Genomic DNA, 22,020 nt, shown 5'->3' with positions numbered 1-22,020 from the left:
ACCACCTATATTGGTTTTGCCCCGTTCAGCCAACCAATGGTCCTGCATTGGGGTGAGATCCATTTTTAAAATGTCTCTATCGACTAGGGAATGTATCATGTAGCACATTAAGTTAAACTTTTGCCATACCTCCCACCTGTACAAACTGGGTGCATTATGTAGCACCCACCCACAAGTAGAACGTGTATGATAGGATTTTCCATTTTTAGTCACTTTCGTATTGCTTTGTAAAAAATACAGTAAAACTCATGCTTTTTTAATATTTTGTAATTGTTTGATTATTCATGCGTTCAGGAAATTTTGCAGTAGGTTTTGTTTCATCTAATGTAGTTTAACACAAAATAACTGACCCGAAACTATAGTACAGCTTTAAATGTGTATATCGTGCCTAATGCAACGCCACTGTCCCATACTAGCTTCCATGACCCCATCTTTAGGCATTATTCCCACTCAGAAGATTCTAGCAATAGCCCGTCTGTAACTGCAGATTCCTAACCTTTGAATTTTCCCCAGGCACCAGACTGGATCAAGAATGTCTTCTTTGCAGTGCTCCGATGCGCCGTTAAGTTGACGCCATGTGGCGTGGTATAGGCTTTCTACAGCTCATAAGTGGCCGGGCAGAGCTTCACAAAAGAGCCGCTGCTGGATGCTGACATCAGTTCCTGTATTTCTGCTTATTCTGACGTTGATTCGGAGGTCAGCTTCCAGTTTTCCTCTTCCATTAGATAATTTCTAAAAACAAGTTCCAGTGTGCCAGTGTAGGAAGCTGACTCTTGATATATCAAAATGAGATGGATATCATGTGAAGCGTCCAGGTGTTCTCTTATGAGTGGCGAGGAGCCTGCTCTAGCAATCCCAAGGTACTCTTCCAGGGGGTCGTGCGGTCGAGCAGCCGTAGGATTTTTAAAGGGGGGTGTAAGTCATCTGGAAATGTACACAGTAGTCAATAAATGATGCACACTACTCAATAAGGAGATCCACACCAATTTATAAAAATAATACGTATCTTTATATATATATATTTAGGCATCCGAACCAGTTCGATCAGGTAAGAACTTTTTGTAATAGAAATACTTTTGTATTAAAAAATACAAGTACGGCCTACAGGTACAGTACAGTGACTTATAGGACTAATCTCCAGGAGTTAATGTGAGTGGTGGGCAAGGTCCAAGACAGCACTTGCATAATACCACCAGTGGCACTGTGGCAGCTGGGTGCAAAACTGCGTTGGGTGCCCAATGTTGCTCTATTGGGATCCGTCTTTGCATTAAGAGGCTGCAGGCTTTGACTGGGGGGCCAGTTGGGCTGAACCAATGGGTGCTCCGGCCTTACGATGCTCGTGGACTTTGGGACACCTTTAGTCCTCTTCTCCTCGGCCTAGAGGCGATGGTGCAAAGGTATCTTTAGGTGTCGGGTTTTCCTTACTGGGAGCAGTTCAGTAGAGGGGGACTGCGTTTAGAGGCTGCAGACGACGTTTGAAAGTCCACGAGAGGCGAAACCACAGTGTTCGAGGCATGTGGGCTGCTAAATTCATATCTGATGCATAGATCGCCGCCTAGTGTTGGGTCCGGATGATTGCACATTGTTGTCCTGGAAGAGTCTTCGAAGTATCACGAGATAGGTGGCTCCTCCCCTGGACTACAGTGCGCATGGGCATCGGCTCCATCCCCAGATTGTTTTTTTCCGCCATTGGGTTCGGATGTGATTTCGACGGCTCCCTGTCGGAATCGAAAAACCTTCCTTCTCAAGGCCAAAAGGCCTTCGGTATTCGCGTCGGTATTGTATGCGAACGGTCCCGAGCATCGTCTGCCTCTTCCGGTCAGATTTCAGCGGAGTGGTTTTACCCTTCGCGCATCAAGGCCCTGTACTCGCAGCAAGACCCCGACGGCTTCAGCATGGAACGGAGCCCGTTCAAGCGCTGCCCCGTGTGTGGGTCTAAATACCCACACATCGACGTGCATCCAGTTTGTAATAGATGTCTTTCGCCGGACCACGACGAAGACAACTGCATGGCCTGCTCCAAATTCAGGTCAAAGAAGACGCTCAAGCATCGGCGCGCGGCGCGACTTGAAGCCTTCCACGCAGCCCTGGCACCCGACGACATATTCGAAGACCCCGCAGACGAAGGCCACGGCCATCAACTTCAGATCTCACCACCATCGACGGAGGTCGAGGCAGATCCAGAGGAATACATCGAAGGACAGAGCCAAGACCTTGAATACGTCGAGGAGGTAGGGGACGACGAAGAAGTCTATGGGGCCGCGGAAGATAGCTCAGAGGACGAGCTATGCCCCGAAAGTTACTCGACTCAGGCTCCGGTCACGGGATCGCCACTCGGCCTTACCGTCGACCCTGCACCGATATCCCCAGCCCTGCCTTCGGGCCCGGCTACGGATACACCGGAGGAGCCACCGTTGCGCGTATCGAAACCGAAACCGCAACTATTGCTGTCGACGGCGCCTAAAATGGCCGACATCACGCCGAAAACGAAACCGAAACCTTTGGTCTCCACAGCTCCGAAAATGGCCGCCGACTCAGCAAAAGCGAAACCGAAACTTGCGGCTTCGACAACCTCTAAAATGGCCGACGTCCCGTCCAAGCCAGCAAAGCCGACTCCGTCTTCAACTCCGTCAGCTTCAAGCCACACGAAGTCCAAGAAGACTGTCGACACATCGGCGCCACAAACGGTGGCTAAGGACAAGTCCTCAAAGAAGGTCGTCCATCCCGCCATGGCGCCTAAGGCCCAAGATCCGACGACCGGAGCCGCTACTCATTGGCACAAGGATGCCGGGACGGCATCGCCGGCGTCGGCGCCTACACCGACCGCAAAGCAGCGTCCCGTGGGATGCCAAGAATCATCGGTGGCCACTTCTGCTACGCCGAAGTCCTCCGAAGCAGACAAACATGAAACATCGGTTACCAAACCCTCGGCTTCTTTTACAAAACAGGTCACCGACTCCCTCAAGAGAATTCGGGAGAAAGCACAGACGTCAACGTCTACCGCATCATCGGATCCGACACCGGTGGACATACCGGCAAAGTCGTCCTCCAAGCTTCTCTACGTCCTGCCACCAAAGGTGGCGCCCAAAGCGTTTGTGGCCAAGACGGTGTCGAAGAACGCCGACACGTCGGAATATTCGACGCCCAGTCCCAATTTGCAGCGGCCAAAGGCGTCAGGGGACAATTTAGAGCATTACATCGATGCCAACACAGGGAAATTGACACTTTTTAAAAGAAAGATCACTTCCCAACCTTTAGAAGCTTTTGTTATTCCACTGAAAAAGAAAAAACAAGCACAGGACATACCTCCACTTGTTGAACCTCTTCAGCCTCCACCAAGGAGGAGTCCTACACCTTCCCCCCACCACTCAGGGGGTGAGGATGAGGAACAAGATGACCAATATAATTTCCCTACTGACAATGACCCTGATGTACACCAGGACCCATATGATGACGCTGGGGACCAGGACAGCCATCAAGTAGTACATGACCCTCAGGTTTTTGGAACACGTACATCACCTACTGAGGACTCAGCAGCATTCACTGCTTTAATAGAACGGGCAGCTGCAACTCATAATGTGGACATGCACTCTGACCCGGTGGAGGAAGATTTCCTGTTTGACACTTTCTCTGTCTCCGAAAGAACAGTCAAAACACTCCCCATGCTGACAGGTGTCCTTAAACATGCACCAGAGATCTTTAAGGAACCAACAAGAGCAAGAGTGGTAAACCCACGTATTGAGAAAAAATACAGGCAGCACCTGGAGACCCTGCTTATATTCGGGGACAGTTGCCTTTGGACTCATTGGTGGTCGCGAACGCCCGCAAACGGGCCAACTCCCAAACAACGGGTGAAGCTCCTCCCCCAGACAAAGAGTCGAAAGTGCTTGAGGCTTCTGGCAAGCGGGTGGCTGCGCAGGCTGCCAATGTATGGCGTATAGCAAATACACAAGCACTACTGGCGCGTTACGATAGGGCGCATTACGACACCCTTGAACAGCTCCTTCAACATCTACCTGATGAGTATAAAGAAGCAGGCGAAATGCTCATTCAGGAGGGGAAGCTTATATCAAATGCGGCCATTAAGTGTGCACTTGATGTCGCGGACACAGCGGCTAGGGGTATTAACACTAGCGTCATGCTAAGGCGCCAAGCCTGGCTTCGTATATCTGGGTTTAAGCAGGACATCCAGACTACAATCCTCAACCAGCCAGTCAATCCTGACAGACTGTTTGGCCCTGATGTAGACACCACACTTGAAAAGATTAAGAAAGACAACGAGACTGCTAAGTCCATGGGGGCTCTCCAATCACAACAGTTCAGAGGCAACACTTTTCGTCGCTCAGGTGCGCGTAGTGGTACCAGAGGACACTTGGGACAACAAACACAATTCGCAAGAGGTGGTGCGCAATCCTCGTACCCCAAGCAAGGTAGAGGGGGTTACCGAGGTAACAATGCCAAGGGCAGAGGCAGAGGAAACAACAACTCACGTTCCTCTGCCACCGCCAAACAGTGACTCCCTGTCGCTGCCCCCCGACCATCCAACACCTGTCGGGGGAAGACTACAGCAGTTCCTGCCAGTCTGGTCGTCCATCACCACAGACAGGTGGGTGAGAAAACTAATCCAGTACGGTTATTGCTTGGAGTTAACATCCACTCCTCCCAACATCCCCCCAAGACAACGTCCTATGTCGGCAGAGCACTTGCACTTATTGCAGCAGGAAGTGCTAGTAATGCTGCAAAAAGGAGCAATCGAACTCGTGCCAGTGGAGGAGGAGGGAACAGGGGTCTACTCCCTGTACTTCCTCATCCCAAAGAAGGACGGATCGCTCAGACCCATTCTAGATCTGCGCCCCCTCAACATGTACATACTGTCAGAACATTTTCACATGCTAACACTGCAACAAATCCTTCCCCTTCTAAACCAAGGGGATTTCCTGGCAACCTTGGACCTCAAGGATGCTTACTTCCACATCCCACTCCACCCATCCCACAGAAAATACCTCGGGTTCACCATTCTCAACAAGCACTATCAGTTCAAAGTCCTACCCTTCGGGGTGACTACTGCCCCCAGAGTGTTTACGAAGTGTCTAGCGACAGTGGCGGCGCACCTCAGGAGACAACACATACATGTCTATCCGTACCCTGACGACTGGCTCGTTCAGGCAAAGTCGTAAAGACAGTGCGCCTCACACATGTCCCACACTATTCACCTCCTTCACAGCCTGGGGTTCTCGCTAAACTACCCAAAGTCGCACCTTCAGCCAGCCCATGTGCAGCAGTATCTGGGCGCGACCATAAACACCCTGACTGCTATAGCTCAACCAAACACAGTCAGAATCAACAACATTCAGTCGCTGATCCAGAGGTTCAGACCGCAACACTCCCTGCCAGCGAGAGTGTTCCTGCAGTTGAAAGGCATGATGGCCTCCTGCATCTTCATAGTCCCGCACGCAAGGTTGCACATGCGTCCCCTCCAAGAATGCTTGGCAAATCAATGGACGGACAACATGACAGCCATGTACTACATCCAAAAGCAGGGCGGTACTCACTCGCCACAGCTGTCTCATCTAGCTCAGAGCATGTGGAAGTGGGCCATTCAGAGGAACATCTTCCTCATGGCAGAACACCTCCCGGGCAAGGACAATCAGATGGCGGATCTGCTCAGCAGATACAGCCATCAAATGCACGAGTGGGAGATACATCCATCAGTACTCCACCCGTACTTCCAGCAGTGGGGTCATCCAGAGATAGACCTGTTTGCCACAAGGGAAAACGCAAAATGCCAAAGCTTTGCCGCCAGGTTCCCTCACCCAGACTCGCAAGGGAATGCGATATGGATGAACTGGTCAGGCAAATTTGCGTACGCTTTTCCCCCAGCGCCTCTCATTCCGCTGGTGGCAAGAAAGCTAAAGCAACACTCGATGACTCTCATCCTGGTTGCTCCAACATGGGCACGCCAACCATGGTACACCACGTTTCTAGAACTTTCCGTGGTACCGCATCAAAGGCTGCATCTCACACCCAGGCTCTTGACGCAGAACCATGGCGACATTCAGCATCCAGATCCGCAACAGCTCAATCTGGCGATCTGGCTCCTGAGGTCTTAGAATTTGGCTACCTCAACCTGCCTACGGAATGCATGGACATTATCCGAGAGGCAAGAAAGCCCACAACCAGAGCTTGCTATGCAGCAAAATGTAAGAGGTTTGTCATTTACTGTACTAACAACAATATCAACCCGCTAGATGCATCCATCCCTAACATCATTTGCTATTTGTTACATCTTTACAAATGCAATCTAGCGTACGCTTCCATTCGGATACATCTATCCGCCATAGCGGCTTATCTCCAGAATAGGCAGCACCTCTCTGTTTTCAGGGTGCCTGCCATTAAAGCCTTCCTCGAGGGACTGAAGCGAGTCATTCCTCCAAGAACTCCACCAGCTCCAGTGTGGAACCTCAATGTGGTCCTCACTAGGCTGATGGGCCCACCTTTCGAGCCACTGCACTCCTGCGAAATTCAATTTCTGACGTGGAAAGTGGCTTTTCTCATTGCTATCACGTCGCTCAGACGTGTTAGCGAGCTGCAAGCGCTCACAATCCAAGAGCCCTTCATCCAAATACATTCTAACAGGGTAGTGCTCCGCACTAACCCCAAATTCCTTCCGAAGGTGGTGTCACAGTTTCATATCAACCAAACTATTGACCTGCCTGCATTCTTTCAAAACCCACAAACCGTGGCGGAAAGAATGCTTCATACACTAGATGTTAGAAGGGCGTTGATGTACTACATTGACAGGACTCAACACTTTAGAAAGACACTACAACTTTTTGTTGCCTTCTCACCACAGCACAAAGGCAACCCCATCTCCAAAGCAGGGATAGCCAGATGGATAGTTAAGTGCATTCAAATCTGTTACCAAAAAGCTAAGCGCACTTTATCAATACCCCCAAAAGCGCACTCCACACGCAAATTGGGGGCATCCATGGCGTTCCTAGGGAACATTCCCTTAGAAGACATTTGTAGAGCAGCCACTTGGGCTACACCACACACGTTTACCAAACATTACTGTGTGGGTGTGCATTCCAAACAGCAAGCAGCTGTAGGACAGGCTGTTCTCAAAACACTTTTTCAAGCTTCTGCAGCTGGCACGGGCAACCGCCGTTAATTTAGGGACTGCCATGTATTCTATGCATCAGATATGAATTTAGCAGCCCACATGCCTCGAACTGAATATGCTACTTACCAGTATGCATCTGTTCGAGGCATATGGGCTGCAGATGGTACATTTATGAATAGATCGCCATCTGGTGTTGGGCTCGGATGATTGCACTTGTTTTTCTTCTGGAGAAGTCTTTGTCGTCATAGATGACTCCTCCTCTTGGTGTCAGTGCGCATGGGCATCGGCTCCATCCTTAGATTGTTTTTTTCCGCCATCGGGTTCGGATGAGGATCGAAGCGCTCCGGACCGACTTCGATAAAGAAGGTTATATTCGGCGCGTAACCCTTTCCAATTCGACGGTATTGTTATCGAACGCGACTTCACTTCCATACCGACGCGTTTCGAAGGACGACGACTACGAGAAACTCGAAGTAGTCCAGCCCGGGGTCCATGGAAAGGACTCCATTCAAAAAATGTCCAACGTGTGGTGCTAAGTTCCCACACAAGGACCTACACGAGGTGTGCAACCTCTGCTTGTCCCCTGAACACGAATCCAGGGACTGTGAGGCCTGTGCAGCGTTCTCTTCAAAATCGACGATTAGAAACCGTCGAGCCCGAAGACACGAGGTATCGAGAATGCAGTCACAAGCAATCCCGGAGCTGTTCGAGGACCAGCACCCAGAAGAGGAGGAAGAAGAGGCCGACGAGGCGGGGTCGGAAGTGGACGAGTCCGACGTCGAGGAAATCGACGTCCAACAAACCGTGAGTGACGACGTCCCTTTACCAAAGAACAGACCCCGCACGGTGTCGACCCCGCCCTCTAGCCCGGTCAGACAACCGAAAAAAGTTTCTGACGCCCCGCCTTCGAGCCCGGCAACGAAACCGAAACCGAAACCCTCGGTCTCCCATCATGGTGGTTCCGATAAACGGACCACATCGACACCGAAGCTCGAAAGTCAAGGAAAGCTCGAAGTCGAAGCAGTCCATGTCGACACCGAAACACGTTTCGACGTCGAAAACACCCTCGACACCGGGGACATCTTCGATACCGAGGACATCGGATCCGAATAAAATCTCGGTGCCGAAGATACAAATGGACAGTCAGAAGAAAAAACACCTTTCGGAACCGAAAACTGTGGTACCGACACAGGAATACAAGACCGATCCTAAACAAAAGACTCTGTTTATTGATCCAAAAACTGGCAAGGTAGTCACAGAACTACCTAAAAAGAGGAAGAATGAACATTCGGACGACAAAACTCATCCGAAGAAGAGAACAATGGGGACAAATACAACTCCTCCCCCTTCTCCAAAACCTAGACACACACCATCTTCGCCTCTTCCTCACAATAGACCAAATATTCCTCCCACACGACCATCTACACCTACAACAGATGTAGAGAGTGACACAGGGGAGGGGGAACATCCTGGGGATGATGAAGACACAATCCCAGAGGAGGCAGACCCATGGGAAGAGTACAATGTAGGGTCAGATAACGATAACGACCCTGAAATGTATCCTTCAAAACCTTCACCTCCTGATGATAATACTGGTTTTGCGCAACTCATTAATAGAGCAGCAACATATCACAAGGTAGAACTACATGCAGAACCTCAAATAGAGGATTTCTTATTAGAAACACTACCTACTGCACAAAGATCAGGAACACTACCAATGCTTAAGGGCCTTCTCAGTCACACATCAGAGATATTCAAAGACCCAGTGAGGGCTAGGGTACTGAACCCAAGAATCGATAAGAAATATAGGGCAGCTCCAAAAGACCCAATATACATTAAAGGGCAAATTCCTCTAGACTCACTAGTGGTCACAAACGCTCGTAAGAGAGCAAACTCTTTATCTACAGGAGAAGCTCCACCTCCTGACAAAGAGTCTAAACTAATAGATGCCTCTGGCAAGAGAGTGGCATCTCAAGCGGCAAACAGCTGGCGCATAGCTAATACGCAAGCACTACTTGCAAGGTATGACAGAGCGCATTATGATGAGTTAGAAAAACTCATCACACATCTCCCTAAAGAACATCAAAAGAGGGCAGATCAACTCATACAAGAAGGGAAGTTAATTACTAACACTTCCATAAAGTGCGCCCTAGACGCGGCAGACACTGCAGCAAGATCTACAAACACAAGCATCATGTTAAGGAGACATGCATGGCTCAGGGTATCAGGGTTCAAACAAGAGATACAAACATCGTTACTGAACCAACCTTTTGATGGGAAAACACTTTTCGGCACAGGGACAGATGAGGCCCTAGAAAAGATGAAGAAGGATACCGAAACGGCTAAATCAATGGGAGCATTGCAACAGCCGACCCAAAGAGGTTCCTTTCGTAGATCCACCTATAGAGGAGGATCCAAAAATACAGGTACAAACCAGCAACAAACCTCTTTTACACCTACATCACCCAGAGGTAATTCTAGAGGTGGCTACAGGGGTAACAACAACAAGGGTAGAGGTCGCGGAAACAACAACAACCGCAACTCTCCAACCCCGAAACAGTGACTTCATACAGCTCCCCCCAGACCATATAACACCGGTCGGGGGACGCCTATCACAGTTCCTACCTGTCTGGGAAAACATCACATCAGACAGGTGGGTGAGACAAATTATCCAACATGGTTATTGCCTGGAACTCACATCTACCCCACCAAACATCCCCCCCAAACAGCGTCCAATGAAACAAGATCACCTGACACTGTTAAAGCAGGAAGTACTATCCCTGCTAGGAAAGCATGCCATAGAGAAGGTTCCACAGCACCAACAAGGAACAGGAGTATACTCCCCATACTTCCTAATTCCCAAAAAGGATGGGTCTCTAAGACCGATACTGGACCTAAGACCTCTCAACGCATACATAAATTCGGAACATTTCCACATGGTCACGCTCCAACAGGTACTTCCTTTACTGAAGAAAGGGGACTTTCTTTCTACACTGGATCTAAAAGACGCTTACTTTCATATCCCGATTCACAAAGCCCACAGGAAATACCTCAGGTTTGTGGTAGAAGGACAACATTATCAGTTCAAAGTCCTTCCGTTTGGTGTCACAATGGCACCAAGGGTGTTCACAAAATGCCTGGCAGTGGTGGCAGCTCACCTAAGAAGACAACAAATACATGTCTTCCCATACTTGGACGACTGGCTAATAAAGGCCAAGTCACAAGAGGAATGTCTTCAAAACACACAAAAGACAATTCAGCTACTACACCAGCTAGGGTTCACGGTGAACTACACAAAGTCACACCTACAACCAAGCAAGGTTCAACAATATCTGGGGGCTACTATAGACACAGAAAAAGCCAAAGTATACCCCAATCCAGTCAGGATCCAAACAATGCTTACAATCATTCAAAGATTCCAGCCACAACACTCACTACCAGCAAGAGTGTTCATGCAACTATTAGGGATGATGTCATCCTGCATACTGCTAATACCATATGCCAAACTACAAATGCGTCCGCTACAAGAATGCTTCGCGACACAGTGGAATCAGGCTCAAGGACAGATTACAGATCTGGTGTTGGTAGACGACCGCACACACCGCTCTCTGAAGTGGTGGAACACAACAAACATTGCCAAGGGGCGGTCGTTCCTAGAACCAATTCCACAGGTGACAATAACAGCAGACGCATCGCTCACCGGATGGGGAGCACATATGGAGAAATACACAGTACAAGGAAGGTGGAGTGTGCAGGAAAGAAGACTGCACATCAATTACCTAGAACTACTAGCAGTGTTTCTAGCATTGAAAGCCTTCCAAATACATGTTACCAACAAAGCAGTCCTGATCAGAACAGACAACATGACAGCAATGTATTATATTCAAAAACAGGGGGGGACGCACTCTCTCCAACTATCCAGACTAGCACAGGAAATCTGGAGATGGGCCATTCCTCAAAACATCTATCTGTTAGCCGAACACCTACCAGGAGTCCAAAACCAGATAGCAGACATCTTAAGCAGACAGTCGGAACAAATACACGAATGGGAACTGCACCAACAAATACTGCAGCCATTCTTCCAAAGATGGGGACAGCCAGAGATAGACCTCTTTGCCACTCATCAGAACGCAAAATGCCAAAGCTTCGCGTCCAGGTACCCGCACCACCTGTCGCAGGGCAATGCGTTATGGATAAATTGGTCCAACAAATTTGCATACGCTTTTCCCCCTCTCCCACTAATCCCATTAGTGGTCAGAAAACTACAACAACACTCAATGACCATGATACTAGTAGCACCCACGTGGGCAAGACAACCGTGGTTCACCACGCTCCTGCAACTCTCACAAGTGCCACATCAAAAGCTACAAATTCTACCCATGCACCTTACACAGAACCATGGAGAAATAATGCACCCAGATCCCACACAACTGAACCTAGCGATCTGGCTCCTGAAATCCTACAATTTGGGTACTTAGATCTACCCCCAAATTGCATGGAGATAATTAAACAAGCGAGACGTCCCACCACCAGAGCATGCTATGCAGCTAAGTGGAAGAGGTTTGCTATACACTGTACTAATAACAATATCAACCCTCTGGACGTATCAACAAAGGAGATTATTTGCTACTTATTACACTTGCAGCAATGTAATCTAGCGTACACATCTATCAGGGTACACCTAGCAGCTATAGCAGCGTACCTACAAAACAGGCAGCATATATCACTGTTCAGAGTGCCAGCGATAAAAGCCTTCATGGAAGGCCTTAAAAGAGTCATTCCACCAAGATTACCACCTTCCCCAGTCTGGAACCTCAACGTAGTACTCACCAGACTAATGGGGCCACCTTTCGAACCTATGCATAGGTGCGAAATACAATTCCTTACATGGAAGGTGGCTTTCCTTATAGCCATTACCTCACTCAGGAGAGTAAGTGAATTACAGGCATTGACAATACAAGAACCATTCCTACAGTTACACCAGAATAAAGTGGTTCTTAGAACAAACCCAAAGTTCTTGCCTAAAGTAATTTCAGCATTCCACATCAATCAGCCAGTGGAATTACCAGTCTTCTTTCCAAAGCCACAGACGGTAGCAGAAAGGGCTCTACATACACTAGATGTTAAAAGAGCCATTTTGTACTACATAGAAAGAACACAAAACTTCAGGAAAACTAAACAACTATTTGTAGCATTTTCCCCAACACATAAGGGCAATCCTATCTCTAAAGCAGGCATCGCTAGATGGATTGTAAGATGTATACAAATATGTTACATTAAAGCAAAGAGGACATTAACTGTTCCTCCTAGAGCTCATTCTACACGAAAACTAGGAGCATCTATGGCATTCTTAGGGAACATTCCCCTAGATGACATATGTAGAGCAGCAACTTGGTCTACACCACATACATTCACAAAGCACTACTGTGTTGATGTACAGGCTGCACAACAAGCCAGAGTGGGCCAAGCTGTATTAAAAACTCTATTTCAAACAGTTGCGACAGACACTGGTGACCACCGCTAGGGAGGTAACTGCTGTACAATCTATTCATAAATGTACCATCTGCAGCCCATATGCCTCGAACGGAATATGCTACTTACCAGTATGCATCTGTTCTTGGCATAGAGGGCTGCAGAGTGGTACATGCCCTCCCTGCCTCCCCGGAAACCTGTGTCTGTCCCAACATTATCTTATTTAGATACACTTACATGGGCATATCTTTATGTATTATACTACACTACTCCATCTAACCCTACTATGGCAAAACAATCTAAGGATGGAGCCGATGCCCATGCGCACTGACACCAAGAGGAGGAGTCATCTATGACGACAAAGACTTCTCCAGAAGAAAAACAAGTGCAATCATCCGAGCCCAACACCAGATGGCGATCTATTCATAAATGTACCACTCTGCAGCCCTCTATGCCAAGAACAGATGCATACTGGTAAGTAGCATATTCCGTTCTTGGCATGTAGGGCTGCTAACATTCATATCGCCCGCCCTCCTCCCCGGTGCCCGTAGCGGCTGCAGACACTATCTTGCATTCATCATTAGCATGGACATCATTCACACTATTTAACTCCATCTCTGCCACAATGGCTAAAAACAATCTGGGGATGGAGCCGATGCCCATGCGCACTGTAGTCCAGGGGAGGAGCCACCTATCTCGTGATACTTCGAAGACTCTTCCAGGACAACAATGTGCAATCATCCGGACCCAACACTAGGCGGCGATCTATGCATCAGATATGAATGTTAGCAGCCCTACATGCCAAGAACAGATGCATACTGGTAAGTAGCATATTCAGCACTCAGTCTCTGGGGGGCTGGGGGACCACGCTGACACCATTGGCACACTTCAACTCTGGTTTGGTGCGACGGGTGCAGTGGTGTCCTTGGGCGTCAGATTTTCGTGGTCTTGAAGTCCTCTCAGGTTTCTTTTGGTTGCCTGCAGGATAGACTGTCCGTCCTATGGCCTTGTTGTCCCTAGAATGGGAGGGAGCCCTTACCTAGAGAAGGGTGGTGGTCCTTCCTGACCTCCCTCTAGACTGTATCGTAGGCAGCAAGCTCCCACAGATGGGAAATTACCCAAATGTGTTAGGCTGCCCAGGGCACCCACCTGCTCAAAATACTGGAGGAACTGTCTCTAAACGCAGGAGACATAGGGCCCTGAAAGAGAAAGGGCTCCATGGCTGGCCCTGGTGAGGCCGCTGCTGACCCAGAAGTATCACCTGCCCTGTCATGGCAACAGGCTTCTCTGGGACACCCGGAGAGTGTCACCCTTAAAGGGGGGGGGGTGTCTGCCTAGTTCAGCCAAAGCACTCCGCCCCAGACAAAAGAGGATCGAAGTAGGGTGCCTACCTTCTGAGCTGGTAGCCCCCCCACTCAAAAGAACCAAAGAGTTTTGAGGAAGAGCAGGTGGATGACTCCTTTCCAGCCCCAGGGAAGTGATGCCTATTCCTGGCCCCAAACTACTGGCGTTTCTGCCTTTCAGGGGAGAGCTAGGGGTCTGGTTCCTGACACTGGCAGCTGACGGTGGCTTCTGCTGGCTGCTTGCCTGTGGAGCAGCACTGGTTCTCTCGTGGGGACTAATGCCTGACTGGGAGGCAAGATGAGCCATCTGACCTCCTTGCTGGTCTTGGTGGGTCTAGTCACCTGCTGGGTCGCCTTCATGGGTAGCCTGCGCTAGTCCTATCCCAGATCGGGGCAGGCAGAATTCACTAATCTGTGATTGACACATTTAACTTACCTGTAAGTCACTAGTTTATGGTACTCTGGGCATCCAAGGCTTGTAAGTTAATTGACACCAGTAGACTGCAGCGTCTATTATTCCACCACTAAAGTGACAGCACAAAGCATGTCTGCAGGCCTGCCCTTCCAGCCTGAGTGGAGAGCTTTAAAGTGGCAAATTCAACCTGGCAAACTAAACCTTTTGGCAGCCCCAAATCTCCCTTTTTAATACTGGTAAGTCGCCCCTAAGGTAGGTCCTATGTGTCCATAGGGCAGGGGGGATGGTATTTAAAAAGTTTGGTATTTCCACTTAAGTTTACTTGTCCAGGCAGAGGAAAATCACTTCACAATTCACACGGTTGCTGCGAGAACTTCAGTCAAATGATAGTTAACACCTTTTCATTTAAAGCAGCAGATAAGGTTTTGCATACATTAGATGACTAGGGCTGTACTACATTAAAGAGTCCTGGCAACTCTTTGTAGTAGCACGTGTCTAGGGTATCGGAGACAACATTGTCTTAAAAGTATTATAGGCAGATGGATAATAAAGACTATTTATTTATCGAAAGCCAAAGGCCCATTCCTTGGGAAGAAACGTTGGCTTTCTTCCAGACTATGCCTACATCGATGACCTAAAGAACAAACGTTAAAGTTAATCATTGGGGCTCAATTACTAGATGGCAGAATAATGCATAGTGGGTGAATCTACTAATGTCGAGCTGCAAGTTCATTGCTACAGTTGGGGAATTGATTTCTTTCTCCCACCGCTTAGAGACTTCTCTCCTCCGATTTGGTGGAGAGAAGCACTGCTTCCACAAGCCATGTAAATAACATTTGTCCCAAAACCTAAAGTTAGCCCGGACAAGATTTAGTAACTTGATTTTTCAAATTAGAGTGCAATAGTAGCTTTGGGGCGCTATGGATGGATGGATTTTCTGGATATGGCGCACTTGTCTCAGTGGGTCTCCCTACCCACGCACTCGGGTGGGCACACCCTGGATGTGATTTGCTCCAATTTTTCTCTCCAGGTTGATGCCCCGGAACCTCTGCCGTGGTCTGACCACCAGCTAATTAGATTTGCTTGGTCAACTTTGGGTACCTCCAATGAGAGGGTCAAAACACTGTGTGCCAATAAAATTAATAATGAGACTCTGGCGGCCACCCTGACCGGGAGCCGGCCCGCGATGGGAAGCGACCTTACCATAGCGGTGTCGTCCTTCAATGATTGGATGGCGTCGGGGGTTGCAGCCTCCTCCAAAGGGAGAGTTGGCAGACTGCGCGCCTCTCCCTCTAAACCTTGGTTTTCCCCGGAGTTGCGTGTCCATAAACAGTCCTGCAAAAAACTAGAGCGGGATTGGCGTCAATCATACTGCCCTTTGGCCAAGGATATACTACGTAAGGAACAGAGAAATTATTATGCTTGTATTAAAAAGGCCAAGGGTATCTATTACGCCAATCGAATCGCCAATGCCAAAAATAGCAGCCGAGAGATTTTTTCGATTGTGAATAGCTTTCTTGCCCCTCACGCGGAGCAGCGGATAGTTCCAGCTTCAAAAGACTGGTGCGAGAGTCTGTCCGGGTTTTTTGAGGACAAGATAGCTGCTATTCAATCTAATTTTGTTGCCATCAGTCCTTTAACAGCCTCGCTTGATATCTTTCTCCCTCTGAGGGTTCCATCGGCCAGGTTGACGGAGTTTGTCCCGCCTACAACTACTGACACTCTTGCTGTGATCAAATCTTTGAAATCGGGTTCACCATCTGACCCCTGCCCAGCTAGAGTGTTGGCTGCGGTTGCCGATGTGGTTGTTCAGGAGGTGACACACTTAGTCGGCCTTTCCTTTAAATCTGCCGGTTTGCCTTCAGAGTGGAAACAAGCTAAACTCCTGCCTTTGCTCAAAAAGGCCGGAGCCGACCCTGCGGTACTGACCAACTACCGACCTATTTCGTTGCTGCCTGCTCTGGCAAAAATTGGTGAGAAATTGGCTTTCCAGCAGCTTAATGAGTTTGTGGAAAGATCCGGAGCTCTCCACGAGGCCCAATCCGGGTTCCGCGCTGCTCACAGCACGGAGTCGGCCCTGGTGGAAATCTCAGAGGCAGTCAGGGAGTGTCTGGATGGTGGCGGCAGAGCGGCTCTGATTTTATTGGACCTCTCTGCCGCGTTCGATACGGTACCCCATCAACACCTCCTGGCCAGGCTCGCCGATATCGGTGTCAGTGATCTTGCATTAGATTGGCTGAGCTCATTTCTGACGGCAAGATCCCAACAGGTATGGCTCCCTCCTCATTCATCATCGGCTAGACCTCTCTTGACTGGGGTCCCTCAGGGCTCGACTTTGAGCCCTCTGCTTTTTAATATATATCTGACCCCCCTGATTGAATTAGCCGAACATTTGGGTGCCAAAATTATAGCATACGCTGATGACACACAGCTGCTGTTCACCTGGCCTGGAGAGGCTCTGGAAACAGAGCAGATCCAGAACTGTCTGTCCTCTGTTTTCAATTGGTTAGCATCATCTCAATTGAAGTGTAATGAGGACAAGACCGAAATCCTGCTCTACGGCCAGTTCCCTCCTGATTTTAGGATCCTGTTGTGGCCGGACGGCTTCCCCATCCCAAGTACCTCAAATACCTTGGCCAAGAATCTTGGGGTTTGGTTTGGGGAAGTCCTTCGATTTGAGGGGCATATTAAGAGGCTTACTGGAGGCTGCTTTGGGACCTTGAAGTCTCTTCGAAAGTTTTTTCCGTTTTTAATTCTCTCGCGACTGGACTATGCCAACGCTCTGTTCAGTGGCTCTCCGGCCTACCTGATAGGGCGGCTCCAGATTATCCAGAACGCTACCGCCAGATTACTGGGGAATATCTCCAGGCGGATCAGCGTTAGGAGTTTCCTGGTGGGTCTGCATTGGCTCCCGGTGCCGCACAGGATTACCTTTAAAATGTTGACTCTGGCCCATAAGGCCATCAATGGGCGGGGTCCCGCTTACCTGATGAAACGATTCGTGTGGCACTCCCCCAATCGAGAATTGCGTTCAGCAGCTCAACATCTGCTGCAGGTTCCGCGCTTTCGGCGTGTCCGGTTGGGTGGACACTCTGTGGCAGTGAAGGCCGCGCGCGCTTGGAATGCGCTCCCGGCTTCTCTGCGTAGTATTGCTGACTTCATGGCTTTTAAGAAAGCGCTAAAAAACCATTTATTTAGATTGGCTGTCTAGTTTGTTAGGTCGGTTCAGGGCTTTGCTGTTCAACTCTTTTCCATTCCTTTCTTTTCGCGCCAGGATACTCCGGAGTAATTGAGCGCGCTATAAAACTGCTTAATAATAATAATAATAATAATGGATGAATCACTGCACCCACTTAAAAACTTCTCGGTGATGACGAATTGTCCCAGAAACCATTAAAAGTCTTCCCTAAAGGTACTCATTAAATAATCATTTTGAAATAAATCAAATGGAATGCTGGTAGAGCTCTTAATATTTGGGTCACATGGGCGCTTATTTCTTCTGATGATGATCTGCTTCTCCGCCAACTCACCACAGACTTTTGCCAGGTTGGGGAAATTCAGGTGTTATTCGATCCGCACTTCTTAACGCACCAACAGGGTGAGAATTGCTCGGCCTTTGTGTGACAAAAGCATTTTCTCCTCCGTAGGGGCCCAGACTTGGCACTTGTTGAACATCCAAAGGGACATAAGCAAAGTCAGTCTGGCCTTGGTGTTCCGGCGCACCGGAACACGAGCACTTCACTTCCTCCTTGTCTTTTAATTATCCTAACTCTTAGGATCTCCTACAAGAGCAATCTGTTGACAAAATCAAGAAGAGACAACACTCACGACTCTCTTTCCCCCCTAAGCGCTTTAAAGCTGCTAACAAACCAGCAGCGCAACAATGGATTAGTTTCAAGATGAAATAAATGTTTTAGTTCAAGTAATTTGCACTATTTTTGCCTCTGAGTGGTTCTCTGTTGACCTTGCTCAGATCAACACTGGCATGTGAACAGAAGAGTCGGTTTACATTGTTTTTTATATAAAGAATTAGAAAAAAACTCATTTTATTTAACCATAGAATAGAGCAATCACATATATCATTTAAAAACAGCCACGTACATAGATATCCATTGTTGTTTTAGATCCCCCATGTAGAAATGCATTATAATTGACGCAAAGTCGCACATTTGTTTAACAAACAATCCCAGGCTTTAATTCCGCCTGGGCTGTCTTTTGCGTCATATGGGTTCATTCTCGGTCTCCCACACCTGAGGTTAGTAGTTGGAGGGGAGCATATGTTACCCTTATAGGTGTTCCATTTTCCCCAAATTTGTCCCAGTTTCCATTTTCCCCAAATTTGTCCCAGTTTCATTGGTCACCCTCTGCTTTTATAGGCCACTTCCTCAGCCACCGGGCACAAGTCCATGTCTATCTTCCATTCAGTCAGTGTTGGTATATTTGACACCCCACCCCCATCTCCTTGCTATGTTCCGATTAGCGATCATTGTCCCCATAGTTGCCCTGAGTTGTTCTTAGAGTGAGGTCTATAACGTACCATATATGAAGAAGGCCACATCTTAACAGGGGTTGTAGATCTAATCCACATACTTCTTGTAGGCACTGTATCGCAGCTTCCCTATAGCTTTTCATTTCTGGGCACTCCCATACTATGTGAAAGAACGATCCCACTTGCTGACTCCCTTTACGAGATTTAGAGTACCTCGCTCTTCCCATCCTCGCCTGAGCACTGCAGGACAGATACGACCTATTTATTTATTACTTTTAATTTATATTTATAACCAGCTGTGAGAAAGTGGCTCTATATACACTGGACCAGAATAAGGTACAGTGTGTATAGAGTCCACCAACCCCAGAGGTATAACAGAGGTTAAAGTCAGGGCTGACCTTACTCTCCAAAGTGGTAGCTTGGTCGAGCGGTAAGGCAGCACCAGAGAACAGTGCAAAGCCTTTGATGTACACACTCAGTCAGCAAAAGGTTTCACATACTCAAGGACTGAACTCCAGGCCAATTGTTTTTATATCAAAATATATAGTTGTTTTATTTCTAGAACCAACAGGTATCAAAAAATATACTGTTCTCAATATGTGAGGTCTCAGATGAGTACTTTGCAGAAAGGTAATAAACTTTGTAAAGACAATAGGTACAGGGGTTGTAGTAGGCAACACAATTCTACACACAATTTAGCATTGAGCTCAATGGATTTCCTTATAGAAACACAGTTGATTACTTTGTAGATTACTTTGGTAATTCCAGGACTGGATCCTCGGTTCAGTCTTGTCATCTAAGCTGAAAACAGTTTAGCAAAAACGTTTTAGGTATTGTAGTGATTTTTCAGGAATAAAAAGCTACTTTAAAAGTTTACACTTAAAAACATTTCAACAGGAATCTGGCAATGTTATCAAATGGGAGAAAATTCAGGTTGCAGGTAAAGTACGATCTTGTTACTTTTGTAATCCAGTACTGGTCTCCTGGGGCCAGCACTGGGGTCTCAACTCAAAACAGGTAAGTAATTACGTTTCAGTATTTCGTATGATTTTTAAAGAATATTTCTAGTTTTCAAAAGTAGACACTTAGAAGAAATTTCATAGAAAAGCAGACAATGGGTTCACATGGAGAAAATACAGATTATTAGTAAACCTGGTAAGGATTACGTTTGCGGTTCAGTACTGGGCTATAAGGTACAGTACTGGCTTCTCCCCTGATCACAGGTGAGTACTTTGGAATTCGGGTGATTTTATATGAATATTTTTAGTTTCCAAAACTTCACACTTAGAAGATTTTTCGAGTCAAACCAGTCAATGTTATCCAATGGCAGGTAAGTGAGTTATCGGTTTCCAGGTGAGTACTTGACTGGTGAAGTTAGGGTTCTGGGCATAGACTCAGGGGTCCCCGGGGTCAGGTAGGTACAGTTGGTTCACCCCCAGCGGCACAGGGGAGGCCGGGTGCAGAGGTAGTTAGGCCCAATGTTATCCAACGAGGGAAAGGAGGCCTCCGGCTTGGTGGCTGCTGGCTAGCAGGCCACAGGGCTGTGGGAGCTTGGCTCCTGGTCACTTGCTCAGGGCAAATGGGGAAGTAGGATAGGGTACAGGTTGCACTGCCAGGGGCACTCGGGCGGCTGGGTGCAGAGTGCTTTTGAGCCGTCGGCGCTCAATGTTATTCAATGAAGAACTTGAAAAGGGAACAAAGGCTGCAGGCTCAGGGGCGAAGGATCTTCTAGAGCGACCAACACTTCGAGGGGTAAGTTGGGGTCTTGGAGGCACCCAGGAATTGGACACAGGGGGCCGCTGGGCGCAGGGGTGTTTTTTGAGGTCGGGAAATCTTACCTCCTGCTGGTTGCGGTCGGAGGGGTCCTCTGTCCTGAGGCTGCAGGCGTCGTCGGGGTCGTCGACGAGGGTCTTTGGACACTGGACTTCGGGTTCCAGTCGCCGGGGGGACGTTCTCGTGGTCCTGGATCACTCGAGTGGGTTGGTCCGGTGCATTGATTATCAGTATGGCGAAGGATTGAGCATGTACTCCTCCTTAAATAATGTGTGTAATTCAATATCGTTGGAGACTCCCTTTGTGGTTCTGGGGTGTTATGTTTTTGACAAATATAGTTGGAACAGGTTGTCTTGAGAGTTTTTATTGGATTTCATCCTTGTTGTTCCAAAGTATTATTATACTGCAGTTGGTAAGACAGCCGACATGTGTTTAGCCCTAAGCGGTCAATAGACCAGGGCTTTCTCAAGGCTGCAAAAATATGTAATATAGCAGTACAAGTCAACCGGAATTCAGAAACCCGAAAGTAGAACACCACTGATTGCACGGTGTAGGACGTTCAAAAAGTGACAAAGGCTCAACTGTCATTGGGGGTGTTTAAGAATGCACAGTCTTAGATATTTAAAGACAGACTATGGTTATGGAAGAGTGCACATTACCATTGTGAGAGGGGGAGGGGGAGGGGGTGATGCACGAAAGCAGAAGTAGTAGGGCAGTGAACAGTTTATTTTGATGCTGGCAGGAGCAGAAAAATACTTAATTTGAATATTGCATGAGCTTTTCCTAGTAAGGTTGATCTAATTCTAATTATCATGCTTATTATTAGTATAGTTAATTGAACGTAGATTGAGAACCATAGCCATATTACGAGTATACTTAAGTTGTTAGTATCTGACAGTGAGCTTAGTAATTGAGTTAAAAGGTAGAACATATTATGATATACACATGGGGAATACATCCACAGTGACCATCACGACGGACGCCTCCCAGCTGGGGTGTGGCGCGCACATGAACCAGCTCAAGGTGTGGGGTCTATGGTCGCAACAGGATGTGGTCAAGGACATCAATTACCTGGAACTAAAAACAGTGTTCCTAGCCTTAAAAGCTTTTCAAAAGGAGCTGTACGGAAGCAGGGTGTTGATCCAAACAGACAACACCACGACCATGTTCTACATCAGCAAACAAGAAGGAACACAATCAGTAGCGCTATCAGGGCTAGGACAGGAGATATGGACATGGGCCATTCCACTGAAAATAGACCTACTAGCCATACACCTACCAGGAAAGGACAATGTCGAGGCAGACCGACTCAACGGGCAGACGTCAGCATCCCATGAATGGGAGATCAGCCTAAAGGAATTACAAAAGGTATTCCGGAAGTGGGGTACACCGCAAATACTTATTT

At 47.9% G+C, this 22,020-nt stretch overlaps 1 protein-coding gene across 6 annotated transcripts in view; it reads left to right on the top strand.

Moving 5' to 3' along the window:
- The window catches only part of ZMYM3 (zinc finger MYM-type containing 3), a 451,345-nt gene that overhangs the window by 225,497 nt on the left and 203,828 nt on the right, over positions 1–22,020 (top strand). The gene's annotated exons all lie outside the window — the stretch shown is intronic.

This window comes from Lissotriton helveticus, chromosome 4_2, assembly GCF_964261635.1.
Source record: "Lissotriton helveticus chromosome 4_2, aLisHel1.1, whole genome shotgun sequence".
Classification (NCBI taxonomy): Eukaryota; Metazoa; Chordata; class Amphibia; order Caudata; family Salamandridae; genus Lissotriton; species Lissotriton helveticus.
This window is presented reverse-complemented; position numbering and strand designations above follow the sequence as displayed.